Consider the following 18,158-nt stretch of genomic DNA (forward strand, 5'->3'; position numbering starts at 1 on the left):
CAAAGGCATATAAGGAATACCATTACGCCTAAAATGACAACTTGGTAATATGCTATTTAAAGATACGACAAAAGCATTTGACATATCATGTACAAGATTAAAATACGGCTGTGTTACAGCTATAATGCTAATGAGCCTAAATAAATAAACAAATGGGATAAAAGAAAAAGTTTGCTATCGCATTTCTGGTCCGAGGTGGTAAATCTGTATCATCCATGGTGGCGGATCGACGTACAACATCAGTTTTATTCTTTTGAAAACGAGTTAAAAGTTTGAAAAATGAAATGCCCATAAATTCAGAAATTTCTGGATTGGTAGTTTATCATAACCGTATCATGTATAGAAATTTGTTTTTTTCAGTAGACTGGAATGACCACGTTGAAATTATTTTTTCGACTTTAAATAACTTGTAAAGAAAGTCTGACATAACATATCGGGTTGAAATCTTGTGTGGGTTTCTACGAAGGATGCACTTTATACAGTTATATATGTGACGCCTAGATGAACCGGTCAAAAAAATTAAAGGAAAGGCGACTTCTTTTAGCATTACGTCTGAATGAGGTAGAAAATGAATAGGATTTGGTTGGTTTTGCAGTGCATCGCGATTTTCAAACGCGTGTTTTATAGAGAATTGATCGATTTTTGGGCTGTTTCACACTGCCAATAAATGAAACAATGTATCTAAGATCTAAAAAACCGGAAAAAAAATAATTTCTCAAATTTGAGAAGCTGGCCGATTTTGCAACTCATATATTAGTGATCGATGTCGCTCCGAAAAACCTAGTATATGACATCTCAAATATAAATATATTTTCTCAAATATATTTTTTTTAAATCGAAAATTTCTGATTTCAAACACGTGAAGTATAATATCTGCTTGCTCATCCAACCAAACTAGGATTTAGCAAGGTCTTTGGCGAAAAAAAATCTGCTCACAACAATGAGATTTCCATAACAAATTGGAATCATTGAATTTCTATGTAAAATGAAGCATATCAAAAACATGAGAAGACCCTCATCACCTGGCAACTTTGTCCTTTGTGGAAATGAAATCCTCATCCTCCGAGCCCGGAGAAGAAAAGAAAGACTGAATGGTGGTGGTTACCAAGCGATGTGGAGAAGGGTCCTAAGAAAAGCCTGACGTGGCACCGCCAGAAAGAGGAAATAACTTGATGCGAATGTGGTGAAGGGAAATGAGGAAATATTAGACATAATCTTGAAAGGCTTTCTTTTGCATTTTCACCTTCCCATGCAAACACTTAAATGATAAAACTCTCCACGGAAACGAAATATTGTATTAGTAAACGGTCTTTTTGTATTTCGCTTCACTCGAGGCAAACGGTTGGAAAATTCTTTCGATTTTATCAGATAAGCGAAGCGTGATTTTCAAGGTGAACGGAAGGTTACTGTAGAGCGCGCGCTGCGCTATCGCTCGGCATGTGTAAATAGGAACAGGTATGGTTGGCTCATGTGAGTCACGAATCGTTTTGCTGTGTTGTGTGGGGGCGGATGGGATGCTACACGCGGAGGAAAGAGGATGCCTTCGTGTCTGATTAGAACGTGTAATAAAAATGAAGGTACGATTATCCGGAAGCCACCTGGAATAGTAATGAATTGTGACAACTTTATCCCGCACAACGACATCGGGCGTCGTTCCCTGCAGCTATAGAACGATCATCATCTAAAAGGGAGCGTACGTGCGGTTTCATCAAACAAAAATAATATCAGCGATTGTGCTTTCATCGGGAAAATTAAAACTAGTTACGTTTACGCTCGTGCAGTAAATTTTGGCGAAACGATGTCGGAGTGCCAAAATTTCTATCGAGCGTGACTTGAAACAGCGCGGTGTCGAGCGAACTTATATTGTATCAAACTCACAAATAGAACGGGTTATTTTCTAGCAGACATCCGTGTAAAAATGTATATCAAATAGAACAAACACAGTTGTGTTTGCAGAGAACCGATATTCTAATGATATTGGTTTTAACACATTTTCCACCCATGTCCACCAAATTTTTATAGCTTTCGCATTATACTCGTGAGTAGATCCAAATAAGACGTTTTCGTCGTTCCACAACTCGCCTCTCGAGCGTGTCCAAATTCATTCTTCTAATGAAAAAAAATGATTAATGTTTCCCACAAACCAGAATCGAACGAACTCAGTCAATACAATATTCCAATTCTCTGCATATAATAAATCGCGCCGGCAGCCGAGTTCACAAACGCGAACAACAGATAGGAAAAAAATCTTCTGTGTAGCGGTAAAAGAGATTTGAACCCGTAGCAATTTGAATTTACCTGCGCCAATCCATTTCACTGATCATAAATCACAAGCTTTCTTCTCTATTTAACACCTATCAAACGCGCTTGATTTTTCGTGCTTAGAATCAACGGCTATCCACCGACGTCAGCAAAAGTTTGTTTGATATGTAAGCATCGTGGGAGAGAGAGAGGCGCTACCGTTCTTGTGTGATAAAACGTGATCTGTTTTGAAAAACTGCCAAATGAAGGTAAAACGACCTAAATTACCGCCTTTTGAATTCGGAAGCAATTTTAACCCTTCTTCGATTTTTTGGGGCTTTGAAAAAATTCCGCTTATTGACATCTTTTCCGTGAGTGCAACATTACGTCCTTAAACGTTTCTTCTAAGGGGCAAAATTCGATAAAGAGATAGAGATATCCCTGAACAACAACAGTGGAACCCTCCACATTCGGGATCATAAAGCCAATAATAAATAGACATAGAGACTGGATTATGTATGTGAAAGAGTCCATTTTTATGGCAGGATTGTTGGATAGACTGATCCGTGTCAGGAATAGATGCGGTTCGGTTCGTTTCGATATCGCGGTTCCATCTTTTCTACCTTTTTGATCAACCAATCAGACGGAAAACTAAAACCAAAGCGACAACAGCAAGGCAGCCCTATTACGGATCGTTAATTCACCATACGAAAGTTTACTTTAGCGCCACTGCTATCACGTTGGTCGTTTTCCTTTTGGGATAATGCTTCCTTTCTGGCTTTTATTTTCGGCTTCGCTGCTTCTGCATTCCTGCTTCTGTTGGTATGCGCGCATCGAAGAATTTCCTTTAATGATATTTACAAATCCGTGTCCCTAATTTCAAGAGGCCCAAGCTTCTCCTGGGTGGTTGGTATGAATTTACATGACAGTGGAAACGGAAGGAAGTAAAACCAGAAGAAAATTACATACATAAAATTTTACTGCGACTCAACGGCCAAAGTGGAGGCCGCCACTGGGTATAGGCAAAAATAGTCATACTGGAGTAAGAGAAACGATAAAAAAGTCCACTTGATTCCGGGAGAAATACTGCAGTCTAATCTTGAAATAAAGTTTGGTAATAAACATAGTACATTAAGAAGACAGATGGTGTCAGCATCGAAGCCAAAAAAAGTGTATCTGAACAGGAATAAAAAAACATAGGTTATCGCTCTTGTTAAGATAATCCCAGCATCTCAATTCGGATCCGAGTAAGTTACGCTTCATAGGTACTTTCCAATTTTCTACATGTGAAAATCAATAAGAAAATTAGATAATGGCACCAAAAATATTTGCAGTACTAATATTGCGGAATCTCGTGGTTTGTATCATTTTATTGATAACTAGCTGACCCGGCAAACTTCGTCCCGCCCAATTTTTTTTTCAATACCCTCAAACATTCACGTTTTCTTACTAAGCTCGCCTTAGAAAAGGGAGAGGAGTGTTTATTCACCATAGAAACGTTTCGTGACCCCTGAAATCTTCACATGTCAAATTTGGCTCCATTTGCTTGATTAGTTTTCAAGTTAAGCAGAAATTTATTTTTCATTTGTATGACAGTACACCCTAAGAGAGGAGGGAGGAGTGTCGAACCACCTTAGAAATGTTTCTTCCCCATAAAATCTCCAAAATGCCAAATTTAGTTCCGGTTGCTTGATTAGTTCTCGAATTATGTGGAAATGTATGCTTCATTTGTATGGCAGCTCCTCTCCCCTCTCAGAGAGACGGGAGGAGTGTCTATTCGCCACAGAAACGTTTTGTGTCCACTAAAACCATCGCATGTCAAATTTGGTATTTTCTTGATTAGTTTTCGAGTCATGCAGAAATTTGTCCTTCATTTTTATGGCAGCTTGCGCCCTAAAACCTCAATATACCTAATTTGGTTTCGTTTGCTTGATCAATTCTCGAGTAATGCGAAATTTGTATTTCATTTGTATGTCACAGCAACAACACACCCCCCTCCCCCCCAAAGAGAGGGATGTGGAGTACCTAGGAACCATAGAATCATTTATTGCACCCTAAAACCTCCACATGCCAAATTTGGTTTCGTTTGCTTGATTAATTCTCGAGTAATGCAGAAATATGTGTTTCATTTGTTTGGCAGCCCCCCCTTAGAGGGGGGGGGGGTTGAAGTGTCTAGCCACCGTAGAAACATTTATTGCACCCTAAAACCTCAAGATGTCTAATTTGGTTGCATTTGATTGATTAATTCTCGAGTAATGTAGAAATTTGTATTTCATTTGTATGGCAGCCCCCCCTTAGAGAGGGGGTAGGAGTGTCTAACCACCACAGAAACATTTATTGCACCCTAAAACCTCAAGATGTCTAATTTGGTTGCATTTGATTGATTAATTCTCGAGTAATGTAGAAATTTGTATTTCATTTGTATGGCAGCCCTCCCTTAGACAGGGGGGAGGGGTCTCAAACTATCATGAAAACCTTCCCCGGCCCCAAAAACCCCTACATACCAATTTTCATGTCGATCGGTTCAATAGTTTCCGAGTCCATAAGAATCAGACAGACAGACAGAAATCCATTTTTATATATATAGATAGATAATCATTGTAGTGAACAGTGAAGTTTGAGGCATTTTCGGAATGATTATCTGACAATTCTTAGAAGAATCGAGTTCTTCTGTTTAGTTCATTTCTTCTGTCCTTTCTTTTCCTTTTAACTGGAACTGTTCGATTGGGCTAAATTCTGTATCATCGTCAAAGAGTTGCAAGAAAAATAAAATGTCTACTAATGATTATTGATCCAAAAATTTGTTTCAATGGCTCAAAAACTGGTTTCAAAGCAAACTAACGGGACCACAAAAATATATAAATATGAAAATTCACTGCGATCATTACTTATTGAATTATTAATCACCAGCGATGACAGGGCGGTTTTTTATTCAATCAAAAATGGTAAAAGTTCATACAGAAACGTGCTAGTAATCCAATGACAGCTGATTGATAAGATATACAATACGGCATCTATTGCCAATAGGAGCACATTTAAATATGAATTAGAGTAGTACTGAATCTCTAAATCCCGAAATTTTTTTTTCATAATTTCAATATTTTTTTAGTGCTAAAATTTTTGATGAAATTTTTCTTTGATATTTTTCTTGATACACCGTAGTAAGATGCACATTCAGTATTTTTTTCAAATTTTTATCTCGGATCTGTTGAGGATGGCGTGAAATAAACGAAAAAGTACGTTTTTCACTATAGATCTTATGTTAAACCACATAGGGGTTCAAATAAACCGCCAAAATTTCTTATTTAATATCCTGTAAAATATTTTCCATGCAGCTGGTGATTTGGTTTGGGGGACTTTTTACTCCCTTACCCAGCCAAACTATTAGGCTGTCAAAAAAGTCCTGCGGTATTTTTTTTGAATTTTCATTTGTTCATAAAATTAGTTACAATCATCTGTTTTAAGTCAAATATGCGCCGTTTTGTTCGATGACTTGTTCCCAACGAGATGCCAACTTCATAATACCCCTGTTATAGAAGCTCGCTTCCTTATTGACAAAAAACTCGGATAGCCAATTTTCACAGGCCTCTTTTGTGGCTAACTTCTGACTACCTAGCTCGTTCGCCATGGACAAAAACAGGTGGTAGTCACTTGGTGCAAGGTCCGGACTATACGGCGGATGCAAAAGAACCTCCCATCCGAGCTCCCGGAGCTTCTGGCGCGTCACCAAAAAAGTGTGTGGCCTGGCGTTGTCCTGATGGAAGACAATGCGACCTCTGTTTATTAAAGATGGCCTCTTCTTCATGAGTGCTACCTTCAAGCGGTCCAGTTGTTGGCAGTACAGGTCCGAATTGAGCGTTTGGTCATAGGGAAGCAGCTCATAATAGATTATTCCTTGACAATCCCACCAAACACACAGCAGAACCTTCCTGGCCCTTTATGAGGGCTTGGCCACCGTCTGAGCCGCTTCAGCGGGCTTCGACCACGACCGTTTGCGCTTCACGTTGTCGTAAGTGACCCACTTTTCATCGCCAGTCACCATCCACTTCAGAAACGGGTCGATTTTGTTGCGATTCAGCAGCGATTCACATGCGTCGATACGGTCAAAGATGTTTTTTTGCGTCAACGTGTGTGGCACCCATACATCGAGCTTCTTTGTGAATCCAAGCTTCTTCAAATGGCTAATAATGGTTTGATGACTTATCCCCAGCTCTTGGCCGATGCTGGCGCATCTTCGACGACCTCTACACCAGAACGAAAACGTTGAAACCATCGTTGTGCGGTGGAAATGGAAACTGTATCGGGTCCATAAACTGCACAAAATGTATTGGCAGCTTGAGATGCATTTTTGCCTTTGTCATAGTAGTACTGTAAAATATGTCGGATTTTCTCTTTATTTTGCTCCATATTTGCGACGCTATAACTCACGAACGACTTAACCAAACAAAACACTGTCAAGGACTATATTATAGCGCGCAAAAATACCTTTCCAACAAGCTATAGTATGACTCGATACAATGAATACAACTAGAACTACGCGCTTACAACGACACCTCGCGGAAATACCGCAGGACTTTATTGACAGCCTAATATATTGTAAAGAGCATTTTTGTGATAAACAGTGTTTGAACATTATGTGTAGCTTAACAATCTCCAATCAAAATCAATTAGTGGCACTTTCTACTAGGAACTCACTCAATGTAACATAAAAAAGACTTGGTCTTAAGTTGCAAAATATAGTGGAGGCGATCTGGCGTAGTGGTAACATCCATACCTCTCACGCAGAGATCACGAGTTCAATTCTCACTCCCGACATTCTTCCAAAAATGAAAGTAAAAGTGACGAACCAGCCAAAATATGTTGAAAGTCACTGTAATAGAGAAAACAAAAGTTGCAAAATATGGATAAATATAAATAATAATAGTAATTAGGTGTACACGTGTTCTTTTGTTTTTTTTTATTATTTGTTTGAGAATAAGTTCGTTCTTCCAAACCAGAAAAGAGTGCATCAGGCCTGCTGAAATTGTGACATGAAATTCTTGTACTTGAAATGGCTCATTCGATAGAAAAGTGAAAATTGTCAAAAAGTAACATGAGACAACTTTGCGTAGAACGGCAGTTATGGGACTGCCGACAACCAAATCATTGATTTTGTTGTACAATGATTTGGTTGTCGTACGTCAAAAAGTTACTGAAAGGAGTGTGGAGGTAAAATAAAATTAAAAAAAAGATTATGAAAATCGAAGCGAAAGTATTAAATTTGATTGCAAGTATTCCATTCAGTCACTACAGGTATACCTCGTTGCAACTTTTTTTTTTTTCGTTACGTTATATCAAGTTACGTTATATCGAAGCAGATTTTTTTTATTGATACAAGACTGTTTATGATTACTCAAAAATGTTCAAAAACTAATTTTCTATCACCCAACAGTATTTATAAACCTTTCTTGTACCCATTTAAGATAATTTTCGTAGAAAAAAAAAGTTTTAAGTAGAGGAAAAGGTTCGAAAAGATGGAAGTGAAATTTCTATTAATGTTCATTTCATAGTTATCATGTTTGAGGGAGTGTATGACTGTACTGACAGATTGAGCGTTATAACATGTATGACTTAATAGCATGTGTGTACTAAAATATGACATTAAAATTAGGAATATTTGTAGCCAACTCTGGTGAAGTATGCGGTGTTCAGGAACAGTGATGAATTGATGAATTGTGAATTTCTAAGCTAATGGAATGGTTATGCATCCTGCAAGAGTTAGCAGATTAGCGGAATTGTGTCCTCCACAATCAGTCAATCAGTTGCAATTCGGTTTTTCGAGTCTTACTTTCTTTCCAAATTTTGGTCTTGAAACATGTTCAAAGTTATGCTAAAAGTGCAAAAAATGCCCTAATAATGGAAAGTGGAAAGACCGCCCAAAAATATTAGGTTGGAGTCATGTGTATCTCATAAGGGAAATTGTTGTGAACTGTAATACAAAACAATCCGTACATTACTTTTCACAAGATCCTTTTTATTCAAAAATAATTAAATAAAATCAGGTTAACGTAACACTTATTGATAAACATATTTATAAAAATTTGTCAATTTTTGTATTCACCAATTTGTCAACAAGTTTCGAGCGCATTTGACGCAATGAAAATAGCGTATTAAGCTCCCAACCGTTCTCCTCTGCGTACCTGATGACCACATCAAAACTGTTCAACGCAGACTCGTCTGGAACATTAGAGAACTCATCATCCTCACCAAAACTCATAGACTGTGATGTAACATCCACTGTTGGCAGAGTATAGTCTTCTCCAGCACAGGAGTTATCTTCCTCTTGAGGAGGGTTAATAATGCCTGCAACAATTTCGTCATCCTCCAGCGTTTCGTATTCAGCATCTTCCTCGTCAATGAAATCTGTTGTTTCGATCTTCTCCGCAATATTCATCAGCTTTTCTCTAAGTAGAGATAGTGGTAAATCATCCTCGTCCTCGATTTCACCAGGGTTGTAGCAAGTTCCTTATTGCGTCTGCGGTAACTAGCTCTCACGCTTGAGTCACCCAATACATTGCATCCTTTATATTTATTTTCTTTACGTTTTCCTCAAACTCTCCTCCTCGCGCTTGAACCTCCCGCATCATAAGGTTTCTTTTTTTTTATCCAAAATATATATTTTTATTAAGACTCATATGGCGTCAACCTGACGGGGCCGGGAGTTCAATATTTCGACAATGTTTGCCTTATAACTATGTTAGTAATATGTAACCGATTACTCGCGGTTGGCTCGAGGTTAGTATTACAAGTGTTTTCGTAATTGTGATGTTGCTGTCTCCAATGCTCTGTACCTGTGCCCGACACGGGATACTTCCTTTTGGGATGCAGCTGACCATTAATCAGCAACGCCCCCTAGTCTGTACCCCATATCTAGCGTGGTGCGTCTTCTCGACTCGAGGAATCCAGGATAGAATGGTCACTAGCCGGCGCAAACATCAGCTCGTGTAGAGTTGTCATGAGCGGTACAACCTTTGGCTCTTGTTGAATGATCAGTGGACTGCACAACCTTCGGCCCGTGCATCTGTAAAGAGTGTGTGTATGTATTGCCGCGACTAAGTAAAAGTTTATAGATCGGATAGGAGGGATATGAAACGGGGACACAACGAAGGAAACATCATTAAACGTTGACATCGGCGTTTCTGAGGAACAGGTATAGATGAAGCAGAAGATCAGGATCACGGCTACCTAAGATATCCCGGACGGGGATCTCCGATTGTCTGCCTTGTGCTCTCAGTGCTCTAGAGAGCTGAGAGCGAGCAGCATGGAACCGGATACACGACCAGACAACATGCTCGATGTCATGGTAGCCATCGCCACAATCACAAAGATTGTTTGCTGCGAGCCCAATGCGATAGAGATGCGCGTTTAGGTTGTAGTGATTGGACATAAGCCGAGATATCACGCGAATGAAATCACGACCTACATTCAATCCCTTAAACCAAGCTTTCGTCGAAACCTTAGGAATAATCGTGTGCAACCAGCGACCGAACTCATCTTCACTCCACATGTGCTGCCAACTAACGAGTGTGTCCTGACGAGGAATGTGAAAAAATTCATTATAGGCAATTTGCCTTTCAAAAAGTGTGGCTTCTGAAGCGCCCACCTTAGCTAGCGAGTCCGCTTTCTCATTCCCCGGAATCGAGCAATGAGAGGGAACCCATGCTAAGGTAATCTTGAATAATTTTTCGACCAAAACACTCAATAGATGTCTTATTCTTGTTAGGAAATAAGATGAGCGTTTATCAACTTTCATTGAACAAATTGCCTCTATTGAGCTGAGACTGTCTGAAAAAATAAAATAATGGTCGATGGGCAGTGTTTCAATGATCCCTAGTGCGTAGTATATCGCACCCAGTTCAGCGACATACACGGAACAAGGATCTTTGAGTTCGAAAGAGGCACTGGAATTTTCATTGAAGATGCCGAAGCCAGTGGACCCGTTTATGAATGAACCGTCAGTAAAGAACATTTTATCAGATCTAACTTTCCCATATTCTGCCGAAAATATCGGCGGAATAGAATCGGAGCGTAGATGATCTGGGATTCCATGGTTATTTCTGTACCGAATCTTAATCATTTGAATGATATTTTGATCCATGGGTTGGATCACAGCTGTAGTGTTAGGTGGTAAGAACGTAGTGTAAATCGACCCATCTTCAGTTTTCAAATCATCTCCACTGTAGTGTGCCGAACAATTGTCCAACACAAGAACAGCTTTTATTGGAAGCCCTTTGGCTTTAAGGACGCTGGAGACATAGGGTACAAATTGGCCGAAAAACCATTCTTTGAATAGAGATTGAGTCATTCAAGCGTTTTTGGATGCCCTGTAGTATACTGGTAGTACTTTCACCTTTCTCAGCGCTCGCGGTTTAATCGACTTGCCAATTATCGTTAGAGGGAGTTTCAAAGTTCCGTCCATGTTGCTACATGGCATGAATGTGACTCTTTCTTTGATGATCTTATGGCCGGGAGCTGATCTGGCATCCTTATCGACAAATGATTTCGTAGGAGTTCTCTTAAAAAACAACCCACTTTCATCGGGATTAAAAATCTGACATGGAGACAATTTTTTATTGCGAATTTCGGCAGCGAAGTCAGCTGTGTACTTATCAATGATGGCCACTTTGCTAGATAACTTTTCACCACTGAGTTTCAGCAAACGAATACCGCGCCTTTTAATAAATGTTTCAATATAACCATGGCTACCGAAATCTCCTTCTCCGACAATTTCATTGAAAAATTTCTTTGCCTGTATTTGTAGCATCTCTTGACTCACTGGGATGTGCATTTGCCGTTTCTGTAAAAACCAAATGTAGAGAGCGTCATCCACCTTCGGGTGTCGAGGTTCCTTGAAACGCTTGCGTTTAGCTGTAAGTGAACCGTGATATGTACTCCAAGACAGTATATTTTTGTACGACTTACTGAGAGTTTCTTGCCGTTCCCCGAACTTCCTTAGAATGCTGTTGTTGGCATATTTAATGCTATAAATTGTGGAAGCAGAATCAACTCTGTACTTTTTCATAATTTCGCTCACTGGCACACCTTTTTCAAGCTCATGAATAATTTTAACTTTAACTGACAATAGTAAGCAAGCACGCCTTTGTTTTTTATATCCTTACGTGGTAAACGTCCCATTTCTAAGTTCTAGAGAATGTCCTCTTCCTGATATTCGCAAAACAGATACAGTCAACTCTCCCTTACTTGATGTTTTGTAACTCAATGTTTTCCCTAACTCAATTGGTTTCATGGCACCTTTGATTTATTCTACAAGCTTTCTTTTCTCGATAACTCGATGTCTCCCTAACTCGATAGTCCCTTGGATATCGAATTAGGGAGAGTTGACTTTAGTTCATGTTCAAATAAACTTACAATGAAAGATAGAACAGTGTATGAAAAACTTCTAGACTGTTAAGAACTGTTTACAGTGTTGCTAAAATGTTTCATTCAGCTAAATGTACAATGTAACCATCGTAATCTGGATACTGGAAATATTGTATAATATTAACAATACTCAACCGATCGGCGTCATTGTTTACGTTTGTGAAATGTTTTATTCAATACAAATTCAACCATGTATCGATATGCGTAGAAAGTTTCCAGAACTAAATTAATTCAACTTTATTAAATGATTTCGTTATCTAGATTGAGGTCCAAACAACTGGACGTGAAACATTTGTTTTAATAAGTTTAAATGTTTAAAAAATGTGGGCTTCATTTCTTTCCGCTTCAACTAGGGCAGTAGGGTGACACGGTGGCACGGACACAGCAAGCACTTTGATTGTCAAAAAATGTGAGTTTTTCGATCGCGATTTTAAGGGTTTTTCCGCTGATTAAACAAACTTTTCGTGTATTGGCAGTAAATTTCTCTTGGACTACAGAAAAGGATTTGCTTAGGGGGTCCAAATTACCCCCATTTTCCCTACTTGTTTTGAAAATATGAAATGTAATATTCTTGGGTTTGGACATATTCATAGAACAATGCTACCTCATTTTACGGTACTTATTTTTTTTTTTTTTTTTTTTTGAAAAGATACTAGAAATATTTATTCAAAATAATGTATACTCCAAAACCATTTCTGTATTGTTTATTTTTAATTATAAGACATTTTTAAAAGTTGCGTTATATCGAGGTAAAAATTACGTTATAACGAGTTATGTTATATCGAGGTTGCCTTATATCGAGGTATGACTGTATATAGTTATGAATGGCGTTCTCTATCATCCATAGCAAATGTACGTTCAGAAAAACAATTTCGGGGGGAAATGTGAGTATTCGAATTTTTAAATCAATATATCAATTATGAGCGGGACTAAAGTCGCCCAGTGAGCTAGTTTCAAATAAATAAATTATTACGTCTGCTGAAAGTGTACTTTTCTATCTTAGGCATCTATTAACAAATGATAATAACGAGTAACGAATGTTGAACGAATGAGCATACCTTGATATACTTGTTACATGCGATTATGACATAAATCACGGAATTAAAAGATACAGTTGCGAAAACCAGTTTTTATAAAATGTAATCTAATTTAGCCAGCTCAGATTTATTAGTATTTAGTTCATATTTCAGTACACATCCATGATTGTTTTGTTCAATAAATCATAAGAAAATTTTAGGACGATTTACAATAATTACGCTAGAGTTAGAGTAAATAGAGCAAATATGAGAAAAGCAATAAAATAATCAGTATTTTGAAATGGCCTTCAACAACGAAAAAATAAAAACAAAATGAAACCCAATATCACGCACAAGATTCTCTTTCTTCCCCTCTAGTATATAATGTGTGTCAATGTCCCCCTTCGCGAACTTACCTTTTTCGTGACGGGACCACCAATTTCTGTTGTATTTTGGTTTCTACGGGGAGAAAACACCCGTTCAATTTTATGTTACTAATTCATTTTCAGATGTTATGGCATCATCCTCGATTCGGCGGACCTCTTCTGTCTTTTTTTTTCCTCAAGAGGACACTTTTTCACTGTAACAACATGAAGGTGTTTCCTCGTAACGGTGATGACAGCAACGGAAACATTTATTTACAACAGGAATGTCAATTCACCCGTACAACCCGGTGATGACGACGGTTAAGCAATGATGGTGCTTTTTTATTATATTTTTACACGGCCGAGCGTTTCCTCCTCTGCGGCAGGCTAACGCAAAGGATAAACGAAAGAGGTATAACGTTATAATTCCTAGCTCTTTTATTTCTCTAAATTGGAAAATCTGGTTCGGTCCCTCGTTGATAGAAGCACTGTCAATGGAATGCTGGTAGCTATTTTTAACCAATCTGTATGGCCTTATGCCACACGAACCTCGTCACAGCACTGCCTCCGAGCTCTGAGTTTGCATAAAATTTGTAATAACCAGGAGCAAGGGTCTCCACATCGGGTGCCAGACATCGAACTAACAGCGGCAATTTGGCGCAGAGGAATGGAACGTTTTCATTTCATGCTATGGCACTGGTATGATTTTTTTTCCCAAACTGATTCTCCAAGTCCGTCTGACTGTTTTCCAGGAAATATGCTCTCTTCCCTTCTTCGTCTACCACTTTCGACGCTATTGTTTTATTGCATCCAATCTGGTTTGTTTGATGGCTTGTTGACAAATTTGCTTTTCACGTGTTATGTTTTTAGCTTATACGTTATGTTTTTTTTTTACATTTTAGCGAAATGGCTTCTCTGTGTAAGCTATTTTTTGTGTATTTGGATAGAGCGATGTTTGTGTCCTATTCGCTGTTGGCGTGATTTGTGTAATTAAAATATGACATTTATAATTAATTATCGGCTGCTTTTACACCTCCCAATAACGTTCACGCAACTGTTCGATCTAAAATTGTGGCTGAATACTGGAACTCTGAAAGAACAAGAAAAAAAATATATACGATATAGTAAATAATAACCGGAAACAAATATTGCAGTTTGGGTGAGGTTGAATAATGTTTGCGGTAGCGTTCAACGAGCAACCCAATTTTAGGCATGGATTAATGTTATGTGGCAATATAATTGATTCATGGCAATTCATAAATAAAACAACATTCTGCGTTAAATGCGCTCTATTCATTGCAATCATTGATCATTTTTTTGTGCTATTCTCGAGAGCTTTCTCGCGAAAAACATTATTCAGTATTATCATAGTAATTAGGATGAAAAGATCGTGGTTTATATATCCTTTGAAATTGTAACTGTTTATAAAGCAATTTACTGATCGGTTAACAATAATGATAACTCTATTTGCTATGATATATCAAAGAAACATTGCGTATTTACTTATGTTCTATATAACTGTCGTTATTTTGGAACATTAGGAGGTATTAACCTACACAGCGATCTGAGCCGAAATAATCCTCTATGCGATGCCAAACGAATCAATAAAACAGTTTTCCGAATTAAGTTCAAACACATTAATGTTCGCCTTGGTCCCTGCCCTTCCACGAAGATAATGCAAACTAATTATTCATCACTAATCATGTTCTGACAAATAAAACCTAAATACGACATTCAATTCCGAACATTCTCCCACGCATATTCGACGAACCTTACACCACTGTGGATCGAACGCAAGGATTCCAAACTACTATCATCAACGAGCATAATGCCTTGATGAAAACACGCCAACCAAATGTGATTAATCATACCCTAGGGAACTACGGAACGAAAAAAAAATAACAGAACACAATGATGGAGCTTCGTTTTCGGCAAGTGGTATGAGAAACACGGTAAGAGCCCGCTACGAACAAAAAAAAATGTCCCGACGACGTCGGCGAAGGAGTGCGTGAGAAACAATACACACCAAGATAATCAATGATGAGATCCTACCAAACACTTGTTTTACGCATAATTCCGTATTTCTTCTTCTGGTAATAATAAATTATTTGCCGCTAGATTGCGTGACCGGATTTTCAGTTTCTGGAAATATACACAGGAAAGGAGATTTGGTAACATCACAGCAGGAATCCTTCCATAGAGTAATATGTTGCGGTGAAGTAATTTATCATTGCGTAACAAAGCCCAGAAGAATTCATATACAAAGTCGTGTCTGAAAAATGCTCCAATGTTGTTCTGACGGATTAGAGATGAAACAGAAAAATAATAATTGTATATGTAGAAGAAAGAGGTAATGTTGTTCTATGGTCTATTCTGAAAAGTTTCCAAAGCCGTTATGTGTTTGAAGCCGGTAAACATGTTCTTGTTTACCTAATCAGGTAATTGAGATGTTTATTTTCTTCATTCCTTGGGTTAAAATTATATGGTGCTATTCGGATACAAAAAATGCTCAAATGAAAATCGAAGGAGATATCTTAAACGCAAGACATAATCTGCTAGCCTGAATTGAGTCACGTCACCCGCAGGGTGCGGCAGGAAAAAATGCGAAAATATTCAAACTTTAATAATGTTATAGGTAGTCTATGTAGCTAATGACATATTTTTGTTGCTTCAAATATCGGAATTGTGTTCTTGCAAATTTGTGAAAATGAATTAGAGGTGAATAAACTGCAAAATTTAAAGCCTCTTAAAAACAAAGAACCAAACCGAAAATTTACGCCAAATAAATGATTACTAGTTTGCTGCTCGCTCAAAAGATGCAGAAGGAGATTGCCAAGGTGGTAGGATGTTATTTGGCCACAATTTATCGCATCAAAATTCTCTACAAGATAGTCCTAAGTAGCGGAAGCCTGGTCGCGGCTTGCATGTACCATCGATAGGGTTTTTTTTCTTTCTTTATTAAAGAGATTTTCAGCCAAAAGCTGGTTCATCTCTTGTCGATGGGGTTGAGAATGGGTCAAAAACGGTAGTTTTCAAACTATTTGTTGAATAACTATCGTAAATTAGAGTAAAACGCAATTCTGATTACGTAGTTATGTTCTCTAATGATGAACTTATGAGTGTTCATGTGTTGTTAAATAATATTAATTTTTCACTGATCTGCGATTAAATAAAAGTTGACCCAATCTCACCCCTAAGAGGTATGACAATGGGTTGAAGTAGTGAATATTACTTTCTATTGAGAATTATGTTTAAAAGTCAATTTCTCGATAACTTCAAGATAATTTGACAAAATGTAAGTGTCTTGAATGATTATTTGAGTTACGAAAATAGTGTCAATCCACCTATAAGTGCGATGGAATTGTCTTCTGCCGTGAAGCTGGTTCCTAGAAGGTTATCAAATTTCTTTAGTTATTTTCGTCTCGCTCATGAGGTGAGGTCCCCATAGCCCAGTGGTTAGCGTGGCGCTCACCAAGATGGGGACTTCGGGTTCGATTTCCGTCCGTGCCAGATAGTCTATTGAAAAAATCGTTTTTTTGGCTTGCACTGGTTCAGGTGAACATTGTCTAGGGTTTGATGGGAAGAGCAAATGGTCATTGCCTGTCTCCAATAAAAGCTTCAAAAACCCGGAAATAGCGAATTGACCTCGGTATAAGCGTCTTGGCCCAATCCAGGTGGTATTTGGGACGTAAAACAGCAGTATCACGATGGTCCTCCTGCGAGATATTACGGTTGGTCGCAGGTCTTGCAAGCCGCACCACAAAAACACCAAGCAATGAACAATACACAAGACATTTTCAATCAGGCCATGGTGTAAAAACGTTAAGTCAAAATAAATAAATACTCATTTCCGTGTACCGCTCTCATTATCTCGTTTATAATTGAGGAATTCCTCAAAACTGTCCTCATTTTTTTCTGCTGAACTTGGAGCATTTGGGATGCTTTTGAGTAGCGACTTCACAGTAATTTGGAAAAAAATGGAATTATTTATTTATGCATTTTTGGGAAGCTTATGTCCTAAAAGGATTTTTCGATATTTGATTTCGTTAGAAAGGTACAACCAAAAGTATGAGATCACCTCGAGGGATATTGTATTGCTGTACGGAATTTTAAACGCGTTTTTCTCGAAACCATGTTTTTCAACTAGTGGTATTGATTTCTCAGGATCTACTCGACCGATTTGGCTGAAATTTTAAATCAGCATGTGAAAATGAATTATCTAAAGTGTTACATAGCCGTTTTTTGATATCTAATTTTTTCGATTTTTTATGAACTTCTAAGCGGCGATTTTTTCATGAGAAATAACTGATTTTTGACAAAAATGGCCAACGTTTTGGCAATTTTTCGAATTTTTAAAAACCCATATGTAACGCTCTAGGTATTGTCCCAAAGTTTCAAAATATTCATTGGAATTCGTTCTGCAACAACCCGTTTCTTCAGAACCGATACCATCAACAAGGTACCGATTTTTAGGCAACATCTACGCATCCCGCTGTCAACAGTGTAATAATCATTATTCGTGAACTCAAAAAATGGAAAATACATCTTCAAATATACCTTAGACAATAACCAAAATACCCGAATACTTCACTTTATTCCTAACATCCGAGAAAAAATTACGAAAATTCATTATTTTTCATCCGTCCAGACAGGGGTCCCCCCTTAAGACTTACAATTATCGGCTTCAACAATCCTGGAAAATGTGGCTTCTCCACTTCTCCACCTCATACGTCCGAAAAAAGCAATGACTCATCTGGTAAGACTTAAAAGAATCATTCTGTCCAATTTTCAAACATTATAGTAGTTCTAGATTTTTCTGGGGTGTTATTCGATGGCTATCTACACATCAAACTTTGATGAATTATTGAAAATAACTATTTGTATTACAGTTAAGTATTATACATTGGAAGTAGTGAAAATATGTCTCCTATTACAGCTTTCAAAAATATTCGCAATATTTGTCAAGATAGTACTAACAGTAACTTTCTCCTTTCTTAACTCAATCTCACCCGTATGACCCATTCTCACCCCCATCGACGGTAGGCCAAACGTGATCAAATCTGTCCACGCAAAAATTGCTTACGTTCTATCAGCAAACTTGCCAATGAAACCAACA

The 18,158-nt window shown here is 38.0% G+C and overlaps 1 protein-coding gene across 6 annotated transcripts in view; it reads right to left on the reverse strand.

Moving 5' to 3' along the window:
* Window positions 1-18,158, reverse strand: part of LOC129771299 (zwei Ig domain protein zig-8-like) — a 374,094-nt gene that overhangs the window by 285,196 nt on the left and 70,740 nt on the right. For all 6 annotated transcript variants that reach the window (XM_055774794.1, XM_055774793.1, XM_055774792.1 and 3 more), the window contains exon 3: window positions 13,094-14,132. The gene's annotated coding sequence lies outside the window, so the exon portion shown is untranslated. The remainder of the gene's footprint in view (window positions 1-13,093; window positions 14,133-18,158) is intronic.

Source organism: Toxorhynchites rutilus, chromosome 2 (genome assembly GCF_029784135.1).
Source record: "Toxorhynchites rutilus septentrionalis strain SRP chromosome 2, ASM2978413v1, whole genome shotgun sequence".
In the NCBI taxonomy this organism is placed as follows: domain Eukaryota; kingdom Metazoa; phylum Arthropoda; class Insecta; order Diptera; family Culicidae; genus Toxorhynchites; species Toxorhynchites rutilus.